The sequence below is a fragment of the Podarcis bocagei genome (assembly GCF_964188305.1).
Source record: "Podarcis bocagei genome assembly, chromosome: 8".
Taxonomy (NCBI): Eukaryota; Metazoa; Chordata; class Lepidosauria; order Squamata; family Lacertidae; genus Podarcis; species Podarcis bocagei.
In genome coordinates, this window is record NC_138133.1 from 18,381,055 (window position 1) to 18,402,695 (window position 21,641).

Genomic DNA, 21,641 nt, shown 5'->3' on the forward strand with positions numbered 1-21,641 from the left:
CGAGGTACCACTGTATACCCCACCCATCTGGCTGGGTTTCCCCAGCTACTCTGGATGGCTTCCAGTGCATGTAAAAACATAATAAAACATCAAACATTAAAAACTTCCCGATACAGGGCTGTCTTCAGATGCCTTCTAAAACTTGTATAGTTCTTTATCTCCTTGACATCCATGGGGTGGGTGCCACTACTGAGAAGACCCTCTGCCTGGTTCCCTGTAACTTCACTTCTCTCAGTGAGGGAAGACCTCCGGAGGAGGATCTCAGTGTCCGGGTTGAGCAATGAGGGTGGAGACGCTCCTTCGTGTATACTCACTCTCATCCTAACCTACCTCACAGAGTTGTTATAATGATAAAATGGGGAAAGAAAAGAGCTATGCATCATTGCCCTTGCATTGTTCAGACAACATGGAAATTTCTGGAGATAAAGGTACTGAATTTTTGCATAATCACCAACATAGTTCTGCATAAAACCCATATGGATCCATAAGGAAAATGTCAAAAACAGAGTCTGGCAAATGGTTTTGTCAGCTCCAATCAGCACATATGCAGTTGACCATTTAAAGACAAGGTGTGGAGAAATTTAAATGAATGGCATATGCCTTGGTGGCTTATGATTTGGCAACTCAAGCCGCATATCATTCTAAAACTTTTACCGATGATAATGTTAATATAATGCCCAAATAAACCCATTTACCATGACTGGTTATGATGATCCATCCTGAATGTGTTCAGCATCTGCCTGTTAACTGCATCTCACTTTTTGAAGACTTCAAATGTATCCTATTTGTGACATCATGGATGACATCAGAATGTCATGTGTGCATTTATCTTAGGCTCTCTCCATGCCAACTGTGGTGGCAGTGAACTACTGTAAAGTAGGTAGCATACAGCCTGACTGTCCAGCAAATCCAATGTTTATTTTTGGCCTTTTAACTTTTTTATAAGGCTAATATACTTCTCAAATAAACCTATTTACCACCACATGTTGAAAGATTCATCCCAATTGTGTTCATATTTCATTTTACAATCTGTTCAGGTAAGTTTCTCCTCAATGGAAGACCATGCCAAAATAACATTGCTAAAAAGAGAGAGGAATATGCCAATATGGTAACATTTCTCTATACTATTTTCTGTAGGAGAGGGGGGAGAGAAGCACACACCAGAAAAATGGTTTTGTAGTATGAGGCTGCCTTCAGAATACCAGAGTGGGAAGGCTACATTATGATAGACCTAGATCTAAAATGTAAGGCAGATGAAGTTAAATGGGTCCATTAGAAAAATGTCAAAATCTACAGTCAAGCCATACTTTTATTAGGGCTAGCCAAAATGTCACAGAACATGATTCTGCAAATCATCCCAAACAGTCACACATATGGTTGAATCTTTGATTAACAAGGTGTTCAGAAAGTGTAAAGTTTTCATAGTGCCTATAAACTTATTTATCACTACCTGTTATAAAAATCCATCTTCACAGTGCCTAGTCATACTGCTAACTCTTTCAGTTTGTCAAGCCTTGGAGCTTATCCTGTCTGTGACATCGTGCATGACATTCGGATCTGGCTCCATGTCAACAGAAGTGACCAGTAAATCTCGGTTAGTAGATTCAAGTTGGTAGCTGTGTTGGTCTGCCGTAGTCAAAATAAATTAAAACAATTCTTTAAAAAGATAGTTAAAAAGGCTCTTCTTAGAAACCTAAAAACCCACTTAAAAGAATCAAGTCTTTTAAAGACTTTCTTAGATCATATAACTTTTTTCAAGACTTGATTCTTTTAAGTGAGTTTTTAGGTTTTTAAGAAGAACCTTTTTAACTATATTTTTAAAGAATTTTTAATTTACTCTGTAAGTAGGTAACCCTCAAGCTTGACGGTCTAGCAAGTTCCTTTTCCCAATTTAATCTGACTTTGTAAGGTTAAAAGTACCTTTGTTGCAAGGAAATGTCCCCTATAATACGAAAGTTAAAAAAATATCCAGCCAAACGATTGGTTCACATAAAGCTGCAAATACTATGCCTGCTCTCTTCTATTAAGTAAAGGTAAAGGTAAAGGTACCCCTGCCCGTACGGGCCAGTTGTGACCGACTCTGGGGTTGTGCGCCCATCTCGCTTAAGAGGCCAGGAGCCAGCGCTGCCTGAAGACACTTCCGGGTCACGTGGCCAGCGTGATGAAGCTGCTCTGGCGAGCCAGCACCCGCGCAGCACACGGAAACGCCGTTTACCTTCCTGCTATAAAGCGGTACCTATTTATCTACTTGCACTTAGGGGTGCTTTCGAACTGCTAGGTGGGCAGGAGCTGGGACCGAACAACGGGAGCTCACCCCGCCGCGGGGATTCGAAACGCCGACCATACGATCGGCAAGTCCTAGGCGCTGAGGTTTTACCTTCTATTAAGTAATTTGCTAATATTTTGCATTTGTGATATTCCATAAAGATTACAATTTTCTATTGCTCTTTTATTGTACCTTTCCCAATAATATAGCCTCTACCATGTGCATCTGCTTGGCTTGTTCCTCTTACCGGAATTATCTGTGCTGAAGCTAATGCCTGGTGCAAACTTATTGACAATGAGACTTGACACTGGTTTCAGCTGATCAGATGTGAGGCTTCATGTTTCATCGCCCTCTTTATTTTCCAGGCAGAGTCTAGAGAACAGACTCGGAGATTAATGATCAAAGCCTCCAGCAACTGGAATAAATCAACACAAAGTAAACCACTTTCTGTTTCCGAGCCTTTGGCACACAGGAGCATCACATTTTCAAGTTTCCCCCTCTAACTTAGAGATTAAATGGGGGGGAGGGGGGAGATACAAGTATGAAAACATTGTTGTTTTTTTTCTCATAAGGTAAGCTGCATGAAGGCCTGTCAAGATCAGATGTAAGTGTCAGGAGGCTGATGGAATCTTGCAGAAACTGTCAAAATCCTACAAAGTGCTGTAGGGAGAAACGAGAAAACAAAGCCTGTCCTGTACTGAAATATGAAGAGCAGACGGAGAAACTGCTTTTAGCTTCTGAGTAATGAAGAAAATGCATCTGTGTGTATGCGGTTGCAAAGAGCTGCTCTAATGGCAATATACAGACCCCACTGAATCGCGCCAGAGCTATTGAACTGGATTTAAGCACTTGCTCAATATCTAGGGATGTGGGAGAAACTTGATTGTGTTCATACAGTGGTACCTCTACTTACGAACGTGATCTGTTTCAGGGTGCTGTTTGCGCCCTGAAAAGTTTGTAAGTATAGCACCGCTACTGTGTGTGAGCAAAGCACGATAGAGCGCTTCTGCACATGTGAGAAGCATGAAGATCACTTCTGCACATGTGTGAAATGCGCAGATCACTTCTGCGCATGCGGAAAACCCGAAAGTAAACACTTCCAGTTTTGCCACGTTCATAACCTGAAAATCTGCAATGTGATTTTTCAGGCAAATAATGTGTATTGTATACCTGAAGGAGCATCTCCACCCCCATCATTCAGCCCAGACACTGAGGTTCAGCTCTGAGGGCCTTCTGGTGGTTGCCTCACTGTGAGATGTGAGGTTAAAGGGAACCAAGCAGAGGGACTTCTTGGTAGTGGCACCCGCCCTACCGTCAGATGTCAAGGAATGTCCTCCCATCAGATGTCAAGGAAATAAACAACTATCTGACTTTTAGAAGACATCTGAAGGCAGCCCTGTTTAGGGAAGTTTTTAATGTTTGATGTTTTATTGTGTTTTTAAAATTCTGTTGGGAATTGACCGGAGTGTCTGGGGAAACCCAGCCAGATGGGCAGGCAATAAATAATAAATAATTATTTTATTTTATTTTATTACAAACATGCATATGCTATGGTAAACTGTGTGTAATGATGCCTATATTAGTGAAAATAGCATGCAGAAATCCATTCTGTTGGGGGAAATTGCATTGCAAAAATGTTTATGTTAAGAGAATTGCATACAAAAAAAGGTATATTAAGGAAAATTCATACTAAAATTCTAATGAATTTTCATGAGAACCCCCCCCCCCAAAAAAAAATCAGAATCAGTGAAAATAAGGACAACTATACTTAAGGTATTCACCCATTCCAAATTAATACCTGAGCTCTGGTCTGATGTTGAAGCAACTTGACTCAGATATTGCCTGTGGTGCCTACAGATGACATCTACAATGGAATGCCATCAAGCTACAGTATGTGCTGACTCATAAGTGGGAAGAGGTGACAAAGACTTGCAGATACCCAATGAGAGCCAGGGTAAAAGACCTGGGACTCCTGGAAGCGTCAACTATAGATAGAGATAGCAGTAGGACCAGTGTGTTGGAAGCAGATCATGTATGGCAAACCTGTTCCATGAGAAGGCCTTACCTCAAAGCCCCAGAGCAGCAGAAAAATCCCAGCATTCAATGAGGGGGGAAAAAGGGCTCTGTGAAGGAAAAGAATGGAACTGCCCATAAATTAATTGCATGTCTCTACTGATGTTAATTGACTTTTTAATATATTGGTGATTTTGTGTTTGCTTGTGAGTGCAACAACAATTATGATGGTGTTCATAAAACTTAACATCATCAGGTCCCATGGAGCAGACTTCTCAAAGGACAGTCTTCTGAATTCTTCTGTAAAGAAAAACAGCTTAAATGTTGCCTTCAGAACTTCTTCTGTCACAACCCAGAAAATTCAGGTTGCACAATTGTTGTTGACTGCGAAGCCTTGCACAACAAACCTGCTTCCCCAAAAGATCACCTTATTGTTCTAAGTGACAGAAAAATGCAATGGAATGTGTGAGATCGCACTTGCTTTGACACAACTTCATCTGACCTCCCTGCAAAACGAATTAGAATAAGTGTTCCTTAGATAGCCAACTTCATCTCATCTTCTAGCAAATAAATCTGGGTGAATTCTCAGTAGATACATCATCTGGAAGCACCCTATGATGAACAGAAATAATGCACCATTTTCCCTTGAATAGCAATTGTTGCCGTAGAGTTCTATTTAAAAACTTACACTTCTACCAAAGTCATCTGGTGAGAATTAAATGCACACAGAGGCACAGAGAGATTTGAAGCTGCTGCCAAGAAGGCAGTAAGGGGAAAAAATGAGGCAAAATAATTCTTGCCACATACAGAGCTATATAGTTTATGTAAAGTTGTCATGAATTTCACCTTTTTTTTAAAAAAAGTGCTTGAGTAAAACATCCAGGGAATGAAGTCAGTAGAGTTTCTATTAGGCTAGAAAAAGAAATATTGAGGTGAGGGAAGGGTGCTGCAAGTCCATATCTGAGGTTTACAGAAAGTCTATACTGCATGTTGTTAATTCGTTCTGTGAGTGTGATCTCCCTTTTATGATCTCAGAGTGTCTGCCTGTCAGGGAACTGACATCAGAGCGAAAGGAGAAGGAGAGGCTCCCCGATTCTGCAGGAGGAGGTACCAGCACCAGGGGGAGACACAGCTTGGTAGAGGGGGAAGGAAATAGGCGTAACACCAGGGATCCAGGAGGGCAGATGGGGGAAGCGGAGGCAGAGCTCCGGGATTCTTCCCTGGACATCAGTGAGGAGAGCACTGGTCCTCCACCGCCCACACCCTCCCTGCGCAGAAGACTCCCACGCAGTGAGAGGCGGAGACAACTGGGAGTCAAACAGCTTTTATGCTGGAAAAGGTTTAAGAAACGCCCACAGACAGATTCTGCTAGCGACTGAGGCAGCCACGCTGAGATGGGCTGTGCAGTCAGGACGGTTTAACCCAGGCAATTAAGCTCCCTAACGGGGACAGTTTACGCATGAGTAACTCAAACCCATTACACCGCCTGATTGTCTGTGGCTAGTTAAGAAACTCCACACACAATGAGCAAGACTGATAGGACTTGGAATTAATGTAGCTCCCCGAATTTCACCTAGAGCAAATTTCCAAGGTGTATTTGGAGGGGTGGAGTCTGAGCAATTTGGAAGGAAACATGAAGAGTTTTGATAAGCAAAACTTCTCCAGGGCATCTTCTCATCCCTAGTTAGGTGTGATAGGCTGAGCACAGAGCATTTATTCTTGCGAGCTGTATTTTGTACATTTTCTTTCCTTTTTTTTTTAGGCTCTGGCTGAGCACAGAGCATTTATTCTTGCGAGCTGTATTTTGTACATTTTCTTTCCTTTTTTTTTTAGGCTCTGGACTTCATCTACAATAGCATGATTAGGGTTGCCATATTCCCCAAAGTAAAAATCCAGACAAAGTTGTGGAGGTATTTTTTATTTTTATTTGGGTGGGGGAGCAAAGTTGTTAAATTGTGGGGCTTTTTATTTTTATTTTTACTTTTTAAGCATTTGTAAAATTAAAAAAACACCCTATTTGCCATATATCTGGCTTTTCTGGACTATTTTGCCAATTTTTGCCTGAACGCCATTTTGGCAGCCAGATTCCCAGATGTGTCTGGGAAAACCTGTACATATGGCAGCCCTAAGCATGACTAAACTTCATAATCATGAAAGACGGGGGTGGGGGGATATGTATGTGTATATGAGTTTTGGGATTGCTTAAGATGACTAAGAGCTGCTTGGTTTCATAGTTGTGTGGAGTTTTCATGGTTAAGTCGCATTTACTGCCATTTGAGAATTTCTTTACACATAAAAAGAATGAGTTACCTAGGAAATATTTCCCCCCTTGTGCACAGTTTGTAATGCTCAGGAGTCATATCTAATTTAGCACTAACCTACCTCAGGGTACACAAGGTATTGGTTTCTCTGCCCTGTCTAGCACTGTTGAAAATAAACTAGCAGTCGCAGACTTCTTTCCTCTTGGTAGTGTTTGAGACCTTACATTTGTTTCCGTGATTCTGTGAATCACCTGTGGCTTTAAATCTACAGTCATACCTCAAGTTACAGACACTTCGGGTTGCGTTTTTTTCAGGTTACGGACGCGCCAAAACCTGGGAGTACCAGAATGGGTTACTTCTGGGTTTTGGTGGTCACGCATGCGCAGGAGCACTGGATCGCAACCCGTGCTTGCGCAGAAGCGGTGCTGCGGGTTGCGAACGCTGCAGGTTGCGAACGTGGCTCCCACATGGATCATGTTCGCAACCCGAGCATCCACTGGATATGGTTTTGTGGCAAAACAAGGCCCATATGTAACCCCCTGTGATCTTTAGAAGATTTGTGCACCTTCCCTAACCCAGAACCACAGGCAGGTCTCTGGATCTGAGGGAGCCCTGATCAGGAAGTCCTCTGATAAAGCCCCATATCGGTGGGCAGCCACATCCATCATCTTCCCCTCTCCTCCTTTTTATTTTCACCAGACATGAAGGGCAGATAGATTGGTCCTAAGGTAGGTGATGTTGGTAGTGGAAGTGGTGCTCATCTTATGAGTGCCAGACAGCCACCATTGCAACTGCTTATAATGCCCTGCAGGAAAGCAGCATCATTCAAGAGAATTGTGGCCACCTGAGATGGCGGCTGCACAATGATCATCCCAACGCCAGAAAGGAGAGCCAAGGGTGATAGCATCTGTATCCATAGGTCCTTGGCAGATGTTAAAGGATATTGGCTGATCACTCTACATCTGACCCTAGACATAGTGATTCCAGGACTGCCAGCAGCATGGCAACATGACACCCATGGCACAGTTTAGCTGTGTCAGTTTTTGTGAATTCCAAGAAAGGGCATGCAGAACCCACTGGAAATTTGTGCTGGTCTTCTTGTTGGCTTCAGAGACAGGGTAAGATAGATTTCTGACACCAACATGTGCAGTCATGAAGCTTACCGGGTGATCGTAAGCCAGGCTGGGAAAGCCAGTGATTGAAACTCCCATTGTTCTAGGTGCATTTTGCGACAGGGAATTTCATTGGCACGAGCCGTTTCTGAGCTCTGGGCTCAGTCCTGTGCCTAAGATTTCAGATTAAAACTGCAGAGTGGAAGGAAATAGGGATCTTTTTCTGCCCCCCCCCCCTACTTCCAGCTACTCTCTGAAGACTGGAGAAGAGACCCTCTTATGAATATTAGGGGTGTGGGCAGGGAAAGGATTAGCACATGTGAAAAATGAACATAATATTTTAGCTGCAGTTCGTTCATTTTCAGCTTTGTAATCTTGTTATGAAAAAGTGTGCCTAGACATTCTGTTGTTGTGCCCATATCCTAGGTTTCAGGTGCCATTTAGCAACAGCTTTCATATCTCAGTTTCTAACATTGCTCCCAGCTAAGCCTACATCAGGATGTTATGAGAATAACACAGAGGCCTTCAGAACTTGTTCTTCATTGAGTTGAAAGTTGCATACCATCCATGTATGGTGGGCCACAAAGGGTTTGATGAGTCTCCTACTTTTGCTGACTACAAAAATGGGGAGAATTGCTAAGCCCTCAACAGATCTCTGCATAGCTGCTGGTCTGTGTTTTGAACTGATGGGTCAAAGCATCTGAAGTGGATCTCTCTTCTGCTCCCTCTTGAATATTTCCATGCTATCCTCATCTCCATTCTTCCTCTCCTTCCCAAGTTCCTTTCCCTTTTTTCTTTTCCACTTTTCTCTCTCTTCCCTATAGCTGGCTCACTGAACGCAAAACAGTTTGACGCACATAGTAGTTGGGACAATAGATGATTTCTTCTGGGTAGCGGGGGAAGATAGGGAAGAAAGAGAAATGTGATGTTGTGTTTATAAACTGAGGCAGGGGGCTCAATAAAAGTTCAAATATTACAGTGCATATAAAAAACAGAGAACTTGATTTAGTACTTTACCCCCTCCCTTGTCCCTTGCAATGGTTCACAGCACTGTGAAACTTTATTTACGGCACTGACAAAAAGTATTGGCAAACCCCCGTGACCTTGAGAACAGAGGGCAATTTTTCTTTAACTATCTCCCTTTGTGCTCACTCTGAGTCACACACAAAGTTTTCCGGGTGAACTGCGGTTGCAATTGAATGTTGACAAATTGATCTCTGCTTTATTGCTTGGCTACATTTAAAAAAAGAACAAGTTCTAGTCAGGAAAAGCTTCTGCTTTCATAAACCCTCATTTTATATCATACATACAGAAATTGGCTCCATTTCAGTAGCTTTGAAACTAGGAGCTAAACACGAGCCATAGAATTTAAACTATTTCATATAAAAATTGAGGACATTGTTATATACCAGAGGGCAGGATTGAACATGCCTGCTGTAACTCTCGGTCTTCGTGATCTCTCTTAAAATGTGTAGCCTCCGTCTGTGCACAAGAACTATTTCCATTAGACTCTCAGTGATCTGGCTCTAATGACTCTTTTCTGGAGTGTAAATTGTATCTGGTAATGTCTCCCTATTATAGATCAGTAACAGTTAAGGCAGCCTTAGCTTCCCTTTAAGAAAGTGCTTTCTCCTCTATCCCACTGCTCACAGTGTACAAGAACATAAAAAGAACCTGCTGGATCAGACCAATGGCTCTTCTTGTCCAACAGCCTGTTCTCACAATGGCCAACCAGTTGCCTGGTATTCAGAGGCATACAGACATGCTTGTGAAACATAGACCACTTATAAACGCCATTTCCAACTCTATGAAAGAGTCCATCAATGTTGTCTCCAAAATTTTGTACACATCACCAGGGAAGACAGGTGAACTAATGCCAGTGTACTGGAAGAAGCAAAGATCATCAGCGTCAAAGCAATGCTTCTTCTACATCAACTTTGTTGGAGTGGTCATTGTTAAGTTGTGGGTGAACATATCAGACGACACAGCAATTCTTCAAACAGCTCTTGTTTATTCACAGGCCAGAACAGAACTGAACTGAAGGGTTCAGCCAGCTTGCTTATATAGAGCTCCACTAGAACACAACAGTAACCATTTTCTGTAACTATCCAATCACTGAACATCACTTTCAATCCCTTATTTGCATGTGTGGACCTGAACTATCTACAGTATCCCCCTGCTGGCCCAGGGTGAGAACTTCAGTACATAACAGTTATGTTGTGCCAATGCCTGATTATCATCTTCCAAAGCATCTACTCTATTGCAAACTTAAAAATGGAAAGCGTAATGCTGGTGGTCAACAAAAGAGATTTAAAGACTCTCTCAAGGCAAATCTTAAAAAATGTAGTATGAACACTGACAACTGGGAAACACTGGCCTGTGAGCGCCCCAGTTGGAGAACAGCCTTTATCAAAAGTGTCATGGACTTTGAAGATGCTCAAACTCAGGACAAAAGGGGGAAATGCGCTAAGAGGAAGGCACATTTGACAAACCCTCACCATGATGAACTCCCACCCGGAAACCTATGTCGCACTATGGAAGGATGTGTGGATCCAGAATTGGCCTCCACAGTCACTTATGGACCCACTGTTAAAACTGTGTTTATGGAAGACAATCTTACTTGGCCACGAGTGATCACCAAAGAGAAAGAGATTTAGAGGCACGATGCCTCTGATGATGGAAGTAGAAGAAGTCATTGTGGCTAGTAGCCAATGCATATTTTACATGAACTAAACCATTCAGTATTCCATTGTTACATCCATCACAACTTATTTACACTGTTGAATTTGTCTTAATGCCGTCAGTGTTTTTAAATGTACACAATTTTCATCCATATATTCAGTAAACATTTTCTAGTCTTCTTTAAACATACATTCTTCTTGTTCTCTTCTTCTATATGTTAAATCTGCAAGCTGTGCATATTCCATCAGTTTAAGTTGCCATTCTTCTTTATTTGGGACCTTGGTCGTTTTCCATTTTGGGGCTAGCAAAACATGGACCACAGTAGTGGCATGCATAAATAATCTTTATTGACTCCTGGGAACAAACTTTTCTCTGTCCATCTTCTCCCTGTCATGCGTAATTTTATAAACTTCTATCATGTCATTTTTTACTTGCCTTTTCTCTCAACTAAAAAGTCCCAAATGCTGTAACTTTTCCCCAAAGGGGAGTCATTCCTTCTCTTTGATAACTATGATTGCCATTTCCCGGAACTTTTTTCAACTGGACAATCTCTCTTTTTTCTTCTTTTCTTGAGGTGAGGAGACCAGAGTTACACCATAGGTTTGTATATCAGCATTATGATATTGGCAAGTCTGTTTTCAATTATTTTCCGAATTGTTCCTAGAGTGGAAAATCTGTCACACACTGAGTCAATATTTCTGTCAAGGTATCCACCAAGACCCCAAGGTCTCAGTCACTACCAGTTCAGACCCCAATTAGAACTGGTCTTCCACCCATCTGGCATCTGAGTTAGGGGATTTTTGTATATTCAGCTGAATCGAGTGGCAAAGCTTTTCCTGCGCTGCCCCCATTTCAGTCTGCAAGGACCCCAATCAGATTTGAAAGAATTCAGGATAGTGTCTCCTATGGTGCAGGCTGCCTGGGGAAGCAACATGAATTCTCTCTTGGTTGTCAGCACTCTGTGGGCACCCCCACTGCTTTGGCTGATGTGAGCAGCTTTTTCCCCCAGAAGGAAACATTGCCTGCCTCAGAAATGTGTTAGAAGCATAATAAGGGCACCCAAGGGAGCCTTCACAGACTGTGCATCTGATCTGGTGCTTAGATCCATGCATTTATTATTATTATTTTTTTAAAAAGAAGCACTTGTCTTCTGGACCTTCAGGAGAGAAAGTTGAATGCTTTCTGGAGAAGACATTCAAAATACAGTCATACTTTGGATCCTGGACACCTTGGTACTCGGACGTTTTGACTCCCGAACGCTACAAACCTGGAAGTAAGTGTTCCAGTTTGCGAACATTTTTTGGAACGTCTGATGTGGCTTCCACGGTTCCCTTTGAGCTTCCTGCAGCTAATCAGAAGCTGGGTTTTGGTTTCTGAATGTTTTGGAAGTTGAACAGACTTCCGGAGCGGATACCATTTGGCTTCCAAGGTACTTCTGTATGGGGCTCAAATATGCAAGAGAGGCAGCAAAACAAAACAAAAGCTAAAAAGGAAAAACTTTTTTAAAAAAAAACAAAGCAGAGAGAAAATTGAAAGAGTGAAGAATTTCAACCCAGTACTATTAAACACCACGTCAACACCATTCAGGCTGAAGTTCTATAGAAAACATATAGCAAATCTCCTATCACCATCTTGCGTGAAATACATGAAGAATTGGCCAATGACCACAGATAAGGTGGGACAGGGAAAAGGATAGAGATAAACAGAGGGGGTGAGGGAAAGCTGTACAAGGTATTTTGTAGCTCTTGTCATTGGAACCTCCTTGGGTCATTGATATGCTGGGGGCAGCAGACAGAAACCGTAAGTAACACATGTAGTTCGTCTTCTCCTGAAAGACTATGAAATTGCTCAAGCAAGGCATACAGTCAAGATACAGTTTAATTTATCTTTTCAGAAATTGGTGTCTAGGGTCTTCTAAGATCCCTTGATGTTTGTTTGTCTGCCTAACTCAAGGCATTCCACCCCCTTTGTGACACCACAGCTGTTAAGCTGATGGCAGCCACAGTGACCACGTGAAATAGCCACTTGCTGCTGGATGACTCTCGCAGCCTGTGATCATTGGGTACCATCAACAGCTAGTAGCCATGGGATGGCCAATGACAACCCTCTGTTTGTCATCTCTGCTGTTGGAACAACCAACATTATCACTTGCCAGCAGCAAAAGGAAGGTCCAAAACCAGTTTTCCATTGATCATCTTTGCTGTGGCCCTTGAAAGCATCATTTAGAGGCACTAGATCTAACCCCAGTTTTTAGGGAGGAGGAAAGCCCCGTTTTTAAGGGTTTTGTGGGAGAGAGAGGAACAGCCACTCACCAACAGATCGCTAGGGAAATAAACAGCCTCACTGAGTAAACTCCGTCATCCACTCTGCAGACCGTGCAACAATGGAGGGTGGGACGAGGGGGCGGGGCCGGATCCTATTTTACCCAGCGATCGACCGTGAGCTACCAAAACCTCCCAGGGATCTAACAGTAGATCGCGATCGGCCTGTTGGACATCCCTGTATTAGATCATTTTGACATATTCATCCTGTCTGTCTTATCTTCAATCACTGTCCTGATTTTGATGAATCGCTTGACTTTGTTGATATTGTGGGCTTCCTTCATTGCATCAATGAATATGGTAGGCTACATATTTTCACATTGTTCTGTGAACCTTGAACCTTAAACATTTCCAACCTTGAAGGCTCATCTTGAAGGCCAGTCATCTCAGAGAAACTAAGATTGAAGTTTAACACATCCCAAATAAGCACAGCCATGCTTAAAGGTGTGTTTCTCTTTAGTTCCTGCTGTCCATTGCAGTTGGAGAGAATTAATGAAGACTCTGGTCCCTGTGCCATATAAACGTAAGATAATGATCAGAATTAGATGTGGACTGTTGACATATGCCTACTTCCATCCTGGATGTAGCATCAGCATGGATCTGGGAAAAGGCTGCAGCTGAACACATGGCTCCATATAATTCCATGATCTGTCCAGATAAAATGATAGTCCTTTTACATTATTTTCAATTTTACAGAATTCCCATGGCATCTGGTTTACCACTGTGAGAACAGGATGCCCATAGGACTTGATGGGCATGTGACCTAATCCATTAGGACTCTTGCGTTAAATGGACCAGTGATTTGACACATAAGCTTTAAGGGTTGGCCCAAGCTCTCTTGCTTTTTAAAATGATTTTTATTAGGTTTTACAAATTCATTCACACTCAAAATCACAAATAATAAAAAATTACACAAGATTCTTCCAAATCTCTAGACTTCCCTCCTCCCCTCCGTGGGTTCTTAAGTTAACCTTTTTAACTGCATACTATAAATCCTCCTAATTTTTCAGTTCTCCATTTTGTCCAAAGTCTAAGCAGTGTAACAAGACCTGCTAAAGCGTTCAAAATGTTTACAGTGGTCTCTCAAATATAATATAAATTTCCCCCATTCTTTCTTGGAGTTTTGGTCCTCCTGGTTTCTGATTTCCCCCAGTCATTTTTGCCATCTCTGCATAGTCCGATAGTTTAGTTTGCTAGTTCGCTCTGGTAGGCTAGGCTATTTCTCTCTGGTAGAGCATCAACTTTGCAATCATATTGCCAGTTACAATTCCCAACTACTTTAGTTAAAAGGCAGGAAGGCTAGGAATTCCTTCTGCCAGTCAGAGCAAGCAACACTGAACTAAGTGGACCAATCGTGTGACTCAGCATAAGACAGCTTCATATGTTCATCTTTAGGTAGGGTGACCAGATGAAAAAGAGGGCAAAACTGTACCTCTAATAGTTGTGGAAGGAATTTCACCTGCTGATGTTTCTTTTTCTGTTTTCCTTTGCATCTCATAATGCTATTGGGATGCAGTGGGACCTAAAAAAAAGTTTTATATAAATTGTATACTGCTCCATATTTCAGATAAACCTCTCTCTGAGTTTTCATCAATATTTTTTTGTAATGGCTTCTACTTCCCAAACATTCCAACTAGTACAGAGATGTGTTTATTGCTGTAGATAATGTTTTGTTTGAACTTTTGCCCATCTACACAATAGAGCATTTGCTTTGGAGTGTGCATTAATTAGTGATATTCGCCAGAGATCATCTAATGAAATTTGGATTAACTCTTGAAAAGTGCAACGCAGCCCCAGGTCCATCAGCCGGCGGGTGGCAAAGATGGTTCAGTGCGAATACTTCCAAAACCATTTAGCTCCCTGGACAGATTCCTTCCAAGTTTGCTGCACATAAAACCTAATTGCAATTCATGCCTTTCGTGAACGCTTTTTGCATGTGGAATAGCACTGCGGGATACTGAAGACAACAGCGTAGCTTGCTGCATGTGCCTGTAAAAATCTCATCTTGTCCCTGCCAATGATACTATACTAGCAGCGGCAGGCCAGAATGCAGATCTGTCTGTAACTGTAATTAAGTCAATGGTGTTTGTGACATCTGTGCCTCAGGTTTCAAGCGAGCAACTCCTCCATACCCTCCAACATTTATCCAATGAAAATAGGGATGTCCCATTCCTAAATGAATGCCCCAGCCACTCTGGGCAGCTTCCAACATATATAAAAACATAATAAAACATTAAACCTTTTTAAAAACTTGCCTGTAAAGCATGGGTAAGCAAACTAAGGCTCGGGGGCCGGATCCAACCCAATCGCCTTCTAAATCCGGCCCACCAATGGTCTGGGAATCAGCGTGTTTTACATTAGGAGAATGTGTGTTTTTATTTAAAATGCATCTCTGGGTTATTTGTGGGGCATAGGAATTTGTTCATTATTATTATTTTTCAAAATATAGTCTGGCCCCCCACAAGTTCTGAGGGACAGTGGACCGGCCCCCTGCTGAAAAAGTTTGCTGACCCCTGCTGTAAAGGATTTCCTTCAGACAGCTCAGGGGTCAGATAACTCCATACCCTCCAACATTTCTCCAGTGAAAATAGGGACATCGTATTGTACCCTCCAACATTTACCTTTAAAAAAATGCCTTTTTTATAAGAGAAACAAAAAACACACATCCCACACCCCCTTCCCTCCATGCCCCCAGTTGTACAACTTTCATATCAATCTCTACATACAACTAAATACCTGGTGACTTCCCTTCCACCTTTTTCCTGGTTTCTTTACTTTTCTACTAAATCATGTATTCCAAATTTTTAATCTCCAAATTTATTCCTCTGTTCATTTCTATTAGCTCCGATTCTGCTGGATTTGCTCAAGACCCACTGGGGGGAAAAGAGGAATTTGTGAAATCAAGTTTGGTTAAGTAGGCACAGGATGTGGGTCATAATATTAATTATGAGCTATGGGTGAATTTATGGAGAATAAATATGAATTTTATGGCGTGTTGTTACACACTAAAAGAAAATATGATGAAAATGACCTACACATGGTACTTAACACCTGTCAAACTAGCAAAGATGTTTAAAAAAGAAAAAGGCAAATGTTGGAAATGCAATGAAATGCAATGAAATAGAAGGATCTTTTCCCCACACATGGTGGTCCTGTAAAGTAATCAGGGAATTCTGGGAAGTACCCTATTTTTCTGTGTATAAGACTAGGTTTTTTTCCTGTAAAAAATAATGTCCAAAATTTGGGGGCATCTTATACATGGATAGATCTCTCTCCCCCCCCCCCATTTTCTTAAATTGTAGTCCCCCCCAAATAGGGGACGTCTTATACATGGGGACACAAACACAATTAACAGAGTTCATAAGGCCAAATACAATGTTTTGAGGGGTACCAGAATATAAGTTCAGCAGATGACCAGTTGGATAGAGAAGAAATTTTACAGCATGAGGAATTAGGAGAAAAGAGAAGACAAAATAAAAAGGGAAATTGTCCAAGGCAATAAAGGGCGCTGCAAATTGGATATTTGGAAACAACACTTTTTTAATGGATCCTGCCTGATGGCTTCAGCTAACATAAATAGGTTTGGGACTGCAAAGCTTTCACAGCAAACTTTCTACTTCTGATAGTCCAGCAGCAAACATGCCTTCTCCCCAGCTACCTAAATACACCACTGATATAGAAAAATAGGGGCAGGGCTTTTACTGCCCAACTGCCCAAGCGACTGAGTCCCCCTTGTCAAGTGACAAGGTTGTATGAGGCTCCTTTGGGTCAGCTGACCACTTGACGAATTTGCATGGTATTCTTTGGGCCAGCTGCTTACAAGGCTATATCAATTCACACCAAATTTCCTGGCATTCATACTTTGCAGATCTCATTCTCCACATGCTTCTCTTGTCTCTGTGTTTGCTACCAGTGGCGTGCAGTCATTGGACTAGGGGAAACTAGGTTCGTACCCTAAATGTTTCCCTGGTGTCTCCTTTCCAAAACCCAGTAAGCTTCTACCCAGCTTAGGAAAGGAGGTGAAACATCAGGCCACCTCCCCACCCCCTAACCGTTCCTTCTGGCCCTAACCGTTCCCCTACAAATAATAAATAAACCAACACACACCACTGTTTACTACTGTTAATTTCCTCTCCTCTTTGTGTCATACTGTCGCTGTTATTTAAATGGTGAGCTCTTGGGGGGCAGAAATCAGCTGTGTTTTCTTACATTGCCCTGTGCTTTCAAATTGATGTATAAAATGATGGTGATTATGGTATTATTCAGGTGCTTGGGAATGGTAGTTACCATGAAATGAATATTCCTTTTGTTCAGTGCATGCCACAAGCAAGGTATAGACACTAACAGGACCCCTTGGGCTCTGCATTAACAATTAGTAACTGCTCCTATAAATACACGGACACCATTTTGGGGGCTGTGTTTTGGATGTGTTTCTCATTTTATTGCCTTGGGCACAACTGTTATCTCTGGTGCTCAGTTTCAACCTCACAAGGAATATGCACACTGCTGTGTGTCTCTTTCTAGAGCAAGTTTCCATTATTTTGTTAATGGATTTGAACTGTCATAGGGACCATGAAGGCCTTTTTTGAAGTGGTTTGTTTTTTTTTTGTTAAAAAAAAATAAGAAATTGCATATTTGTTATTCTACTTCAAAAACCATAGCAACTCTTTTAACTGTGAAATTAAAATTGGATCCCCCTCCCCCTGTGTATGCATCTCCAAATTTATTATTTCTGAAATGCTAATTGTATCCCTTTTCTCATGTTTTAGCTTCTTATTTCTTGGGGTTGGCTGACTGAGGCATGTTCACTATAAGTGGGTTGGATTTAGACTATGCCCCTATGATAGGGACAAGTTAGAGATGGGCTCAAATTCCACTAATTTAAATAAGAAATAAATGCAACCAAATCAGTCTAGATCCAGCCAAATGATTGCAACATGAGTCCAAGGTTACTTGTTGACCTTGGTTGTGTGTGTGTTGGGGTTAGGCAGGGGAACTGTGAAAGGCTAACCCTACTATGGATGGCTACTTACTGATTTTCGGTATCATGAAATGGCAGCAGGTTGTTAGGCACTAATTAAAATATTATTATGCTGCTGCATTCATAGAGGGGAATTTGTGGGATTGTCTGCCTTGGGTGTCAAAAAGTACTTCTTCTTTCTTCTTTGGCAATCACTTATGGCCGAGTAAGATTGTCTTCCATGAACACGGTTTTAACAGTGGGTCCATAAGTGACTGTGGAGGCCAATTCTGGATCCACACATCCTTCCATAGTGCGACATAGGTTTCTGGGTGGGAATGAATCATGGTGAGGGTTTGCTAAGTGTGCTTTCCTCTCAGCACATTTCTCCCTCTCTTCCTGAGTTCGAGCACCTTCAAAGTCCATGGCACCTTTGGTAAATGCTGTTCTCCAACTGGAGCGCTCGCAGGCCAGGTTTTCCCAGTTGTCGGTGTTTAAATTTGGAATAGATTACTTGTTTTGGAAGACAATAATCAGGCATCCGAACAACATGACCAGTCCAACATAGTTGGTGTTGAAGAATCATTGCTTCAACACTGGTGATGTTTGCTTCTTCCAGTACGCTAGTATTAGTTTGCCTGTCTTCCCTAGTGATGTGTACAAATTTTTGGAGACACCGTTGATGGAATCTTTCAAGGAGTTGGAGATGGCGTTTATATGTGGTCCATATTTCACAAGCACATAGTAAGGTTGGTAGTGCAATAGCTTTGTAAACAAGCATTTTGGTTTGTCTCTGAATGTCCCAGTCCTCAAACCCTCTACACTTCATGTTCCTTCTGATAAATGGGTGTCATGACCTGGGACCCAGGTAGATGTTGTGGCCCAGGAAGCATGTCAGAACCCAAGGCAAACACACCAATGTGCACATCTTCTGTCACAGAACACATTTCTGATATACAACTTACCTCAGCCTGCTAAGACTTTTATCACAGTCACAACCACAATGTATCCGTGCCATTGTCGTTTATTGGAAATGTATTTGAAATATAGCCATCTCTCTCCTGTATGCTTATTTTGCAAGGATTTCAGTGCTGCCTTAGCTCATTAGTTTGAAGTTGTTTTCTGGTTTAAACTATTTTTTTCTTGAGAGATCTGGAGGGTGGCAACATGAGAATGGGCCTTCTCTGCAGTGGCTCCCCGTCTGTGGAATGCTCTCCCCAGGGACGTTTGCCTGGCGCCTTCATTATACACCTTTAGGTGCCAGGCAAAAACGATCCTTTTTAACCAGGCTTTTGGTTGATCCAGTTTGCATCCTATGCCCTTTTAAAACGTGTTAAAGAATATTGGGAAATGGTATATAATGAATTGAAAAAAATGTTGAAAAAAACCTTTGTTAAAAAACCAGAATCTTTCCTGCTCGGAATTTTAGATCATGATATAAGAGAGGGAAACCGGAGATTGTTTATGTACGCGACAACAGCAGCAAGAATTTTATTAGCACAAGTATGGGAAACAGAGAAAACGCCAACAAAGGAAGAATGGCAAGTCAAGCTTATGGACTATGCAGAACTGGCTAAGCAGACAGAGGGGATAGATGAGAGAGACAGCAATGATTTCAAAAAGAAGTGGGAACCATTTATAAACTATATAAAAAGACAGTAAAGATTTGGACCCATTGGCAGGTTTTGACTAAACTTTTACAACTATGTAAGAGGTAAAACCATCAGGGTATAGAATTTGTTTAATAAATCAATTCAAAAATACGGGGGAAGCCAAAGAGGGGTTAGGGGAGAAATATGGATATATAAATCGTTCAGTTAAGATCTGTGGAAAAATTGTTGTTACAATTTGAAAATTCAATAAAAATTATTTTAAAAATAAAATGTGTTTTGGGGGGCAGTAGTGGGTTGTTGTTTTTATCTTTATTATGTATTTTGTGGTTTTATATCTTGATTTTATTCTTTGAACCACCCTGAGACCCCCAGGTATAGGGTGGTATAGTGGTACTTCAGGTTAAGTACTTAATTCATTCCGGAGGTCCGTACTTAACCTGAAACTGTTCTGAACCTGAAGCCCCACTTTAGCTAATGGGGCCTCCTGCTGCTGCCGCACTGCCGGAGCACGATTTCTGTTCTCATCCTGAAGCAAAGTTCTTAACCCGAGGGAGTATTTCTGGGTTAGCGAAGTCTGTAACCTGAAGTGTATGTAACCTGAGGTACCACTGTATAGAAATTGACCACAGCAGCACCACCCCCGGTAAGCAAAGCTTTGATGGGGTGGCAGTAACAGCAGGGTGCCACTGTCCCGCAGCAAAATGGGATAGACCATCCCTGGCCCATCCTACAGTTTATGGCTGAAACATCAAGCAGAGAATTTCCTATAGAAATGAGCCTTTGCAGCAAAGAACAGCCCAATATCCAATCATCTTGGCTGATGTGAAGTGAGAGCATAAATTGAGCTGTGAGTAATCAAGTGCAGCAAGGTTGGATGCCGTACATGGATTTGTGAACAAGACCTGCATTTCGGGTTGAAGGTGTGCTCTATACACACCCGCAGATAAATTTTGTGAACCTTTCCCCAACAAGAAAAACCAACTCCTATACATTTTTGCTTTTCTGATTGAGAGGGGAACCGCAATGCTCACTTCAAAGTTTGCTTTGCCTGGAATCTGTGTGTACGCTCTTTCTCCTTGAGCAATATCACTATTTTGATCAGGATTCCTGCAGCTTTCCTCAAAATCCCAATAGATATTTCACTTCAGCAGGAAATTCAGGAGCAAATTTGATACCGGCTGTCAGTTTAGGAAATCTTATTTTCATGTCAATTGATTTCACTCCTCTTTAAAACATTTGCTACTTAGGTTAAGGTTAAACCAGCTTTTCGTAGCAGCATGCCACATAATTTCTCTTGCTGATGCCCGGCTGAATTTATCTCATATTAGAGTCATGTATTTACTGAAAATGCCTGCGCCTGGGCTTTCAGGAAGTCATTTGTATGTGTATCAGCAATCGTACACTGTCCCTTGATCATGAATAATGCCTGTAAAGTCAAAGAAGCACAAATATTTATGAAGCTGCATAAAATTCACTTTTCTTTCCTACATATCAGATTCAATAGATCCCATAGATTTTCCATATGAAGGAATAGCTCAGTTTGCACATCTAGCAATCTCTGTGCAGGAAATCGTTGTTGTGGAAATTTCTTTAAACAGAGTGTAGAATGAGCATCATCCCTGTAATACGGATGACATATACAGAGAAAGGAAGATAGTTTTAAATAGCAAACCACCAAATAATGCACAATGTGACTACTTTTTTAAATTTTAAAAAAAAAATCTATCACTTTGAATTTGGTGCCTTTGAGTTGTCTAAATATAACTGGCTGAACAGAGTATTTTTATGAGGCATAAAAATGTTCTGGAAGCAAAGACAAGTGTCACTTGTCAATCATGCATTCTGCTTCATGGTATACAATCAATCCTGACCCCACCCTAGTGTTGTTTTATTAATGGACCCAAACCTTGGTCACAATACTGGAGGAAAGCCCCATTAAACACCTTACTGCAGAGTAAACATGCATAGGATCACACTGTTTGTTGCTATGATCCTTCTGAATGATTGGCTAATTTGGCCCTTGACAACAGCAGAGATACATTTTAGCCCAGAGCAATTAGAAAAATGTTTGAATCAACGGAGTCATTTAGAATGAAAACTTATTTTGTTGCAGGCAAATTAATGAGGCTCACTAGGTGCAATATCACTGAGCACAGAAAGATGGGTTTATGAATGCAGTTCATGAATCATTTCTACTGCAGGCAGACCTTGATCACCATTCCGAGAGAGTTTTGCAGGGCAGTTGGGGACTACAAAATAATGAACTCATACAACTGGATAGATGACTGATTTTGCAGTGGAGAAGAATTTGGGATGTAGTTCTTAAACACAGCCTCAGCTACAGTTGGTGATAAACCGAGATAAACACCTGGAATTTGAGGAGAAAGAGTTTTGCCAATTGGTTTTGCAACTA

The 21,641-nt window shown here is 41.6% G+C and overlaps 1 protein-coding gene and 1 long non-coding RNA gene across 2 annotated transcripts in view; one reads left to right on the forward strand and one right to left on the reverse strand.

The window, feature by feature from the left end:
* The window catches only part of LOC308593616 (uncharacterized protein), a gene marked incomplete at its 3' end in the record, with an annotated part of 548,845 nt that extends 528,108 nt beyond the window's left edge, over nt 1-20,737 (reverse strand). The window contains exon 1 of the mRNA XM_081206066.1: nt 20,717-20,737. The remainder of the gene's footprint in view (nt 1-20,716) is intronic.
* On the forward strand, nt 837-3,034 carry LOC308593978. The gene is made up of 3 exons (XR_014011178.1): nt 837-876; nt 2,632-2,701; nt 2,839-3,034. It is a non-coding gene; the product is annotated as an uncharacterized lncRNA (long non-coding RNA).
* Nucleotides 20,738-21,641: the final 904 nt, after the last annotated feature.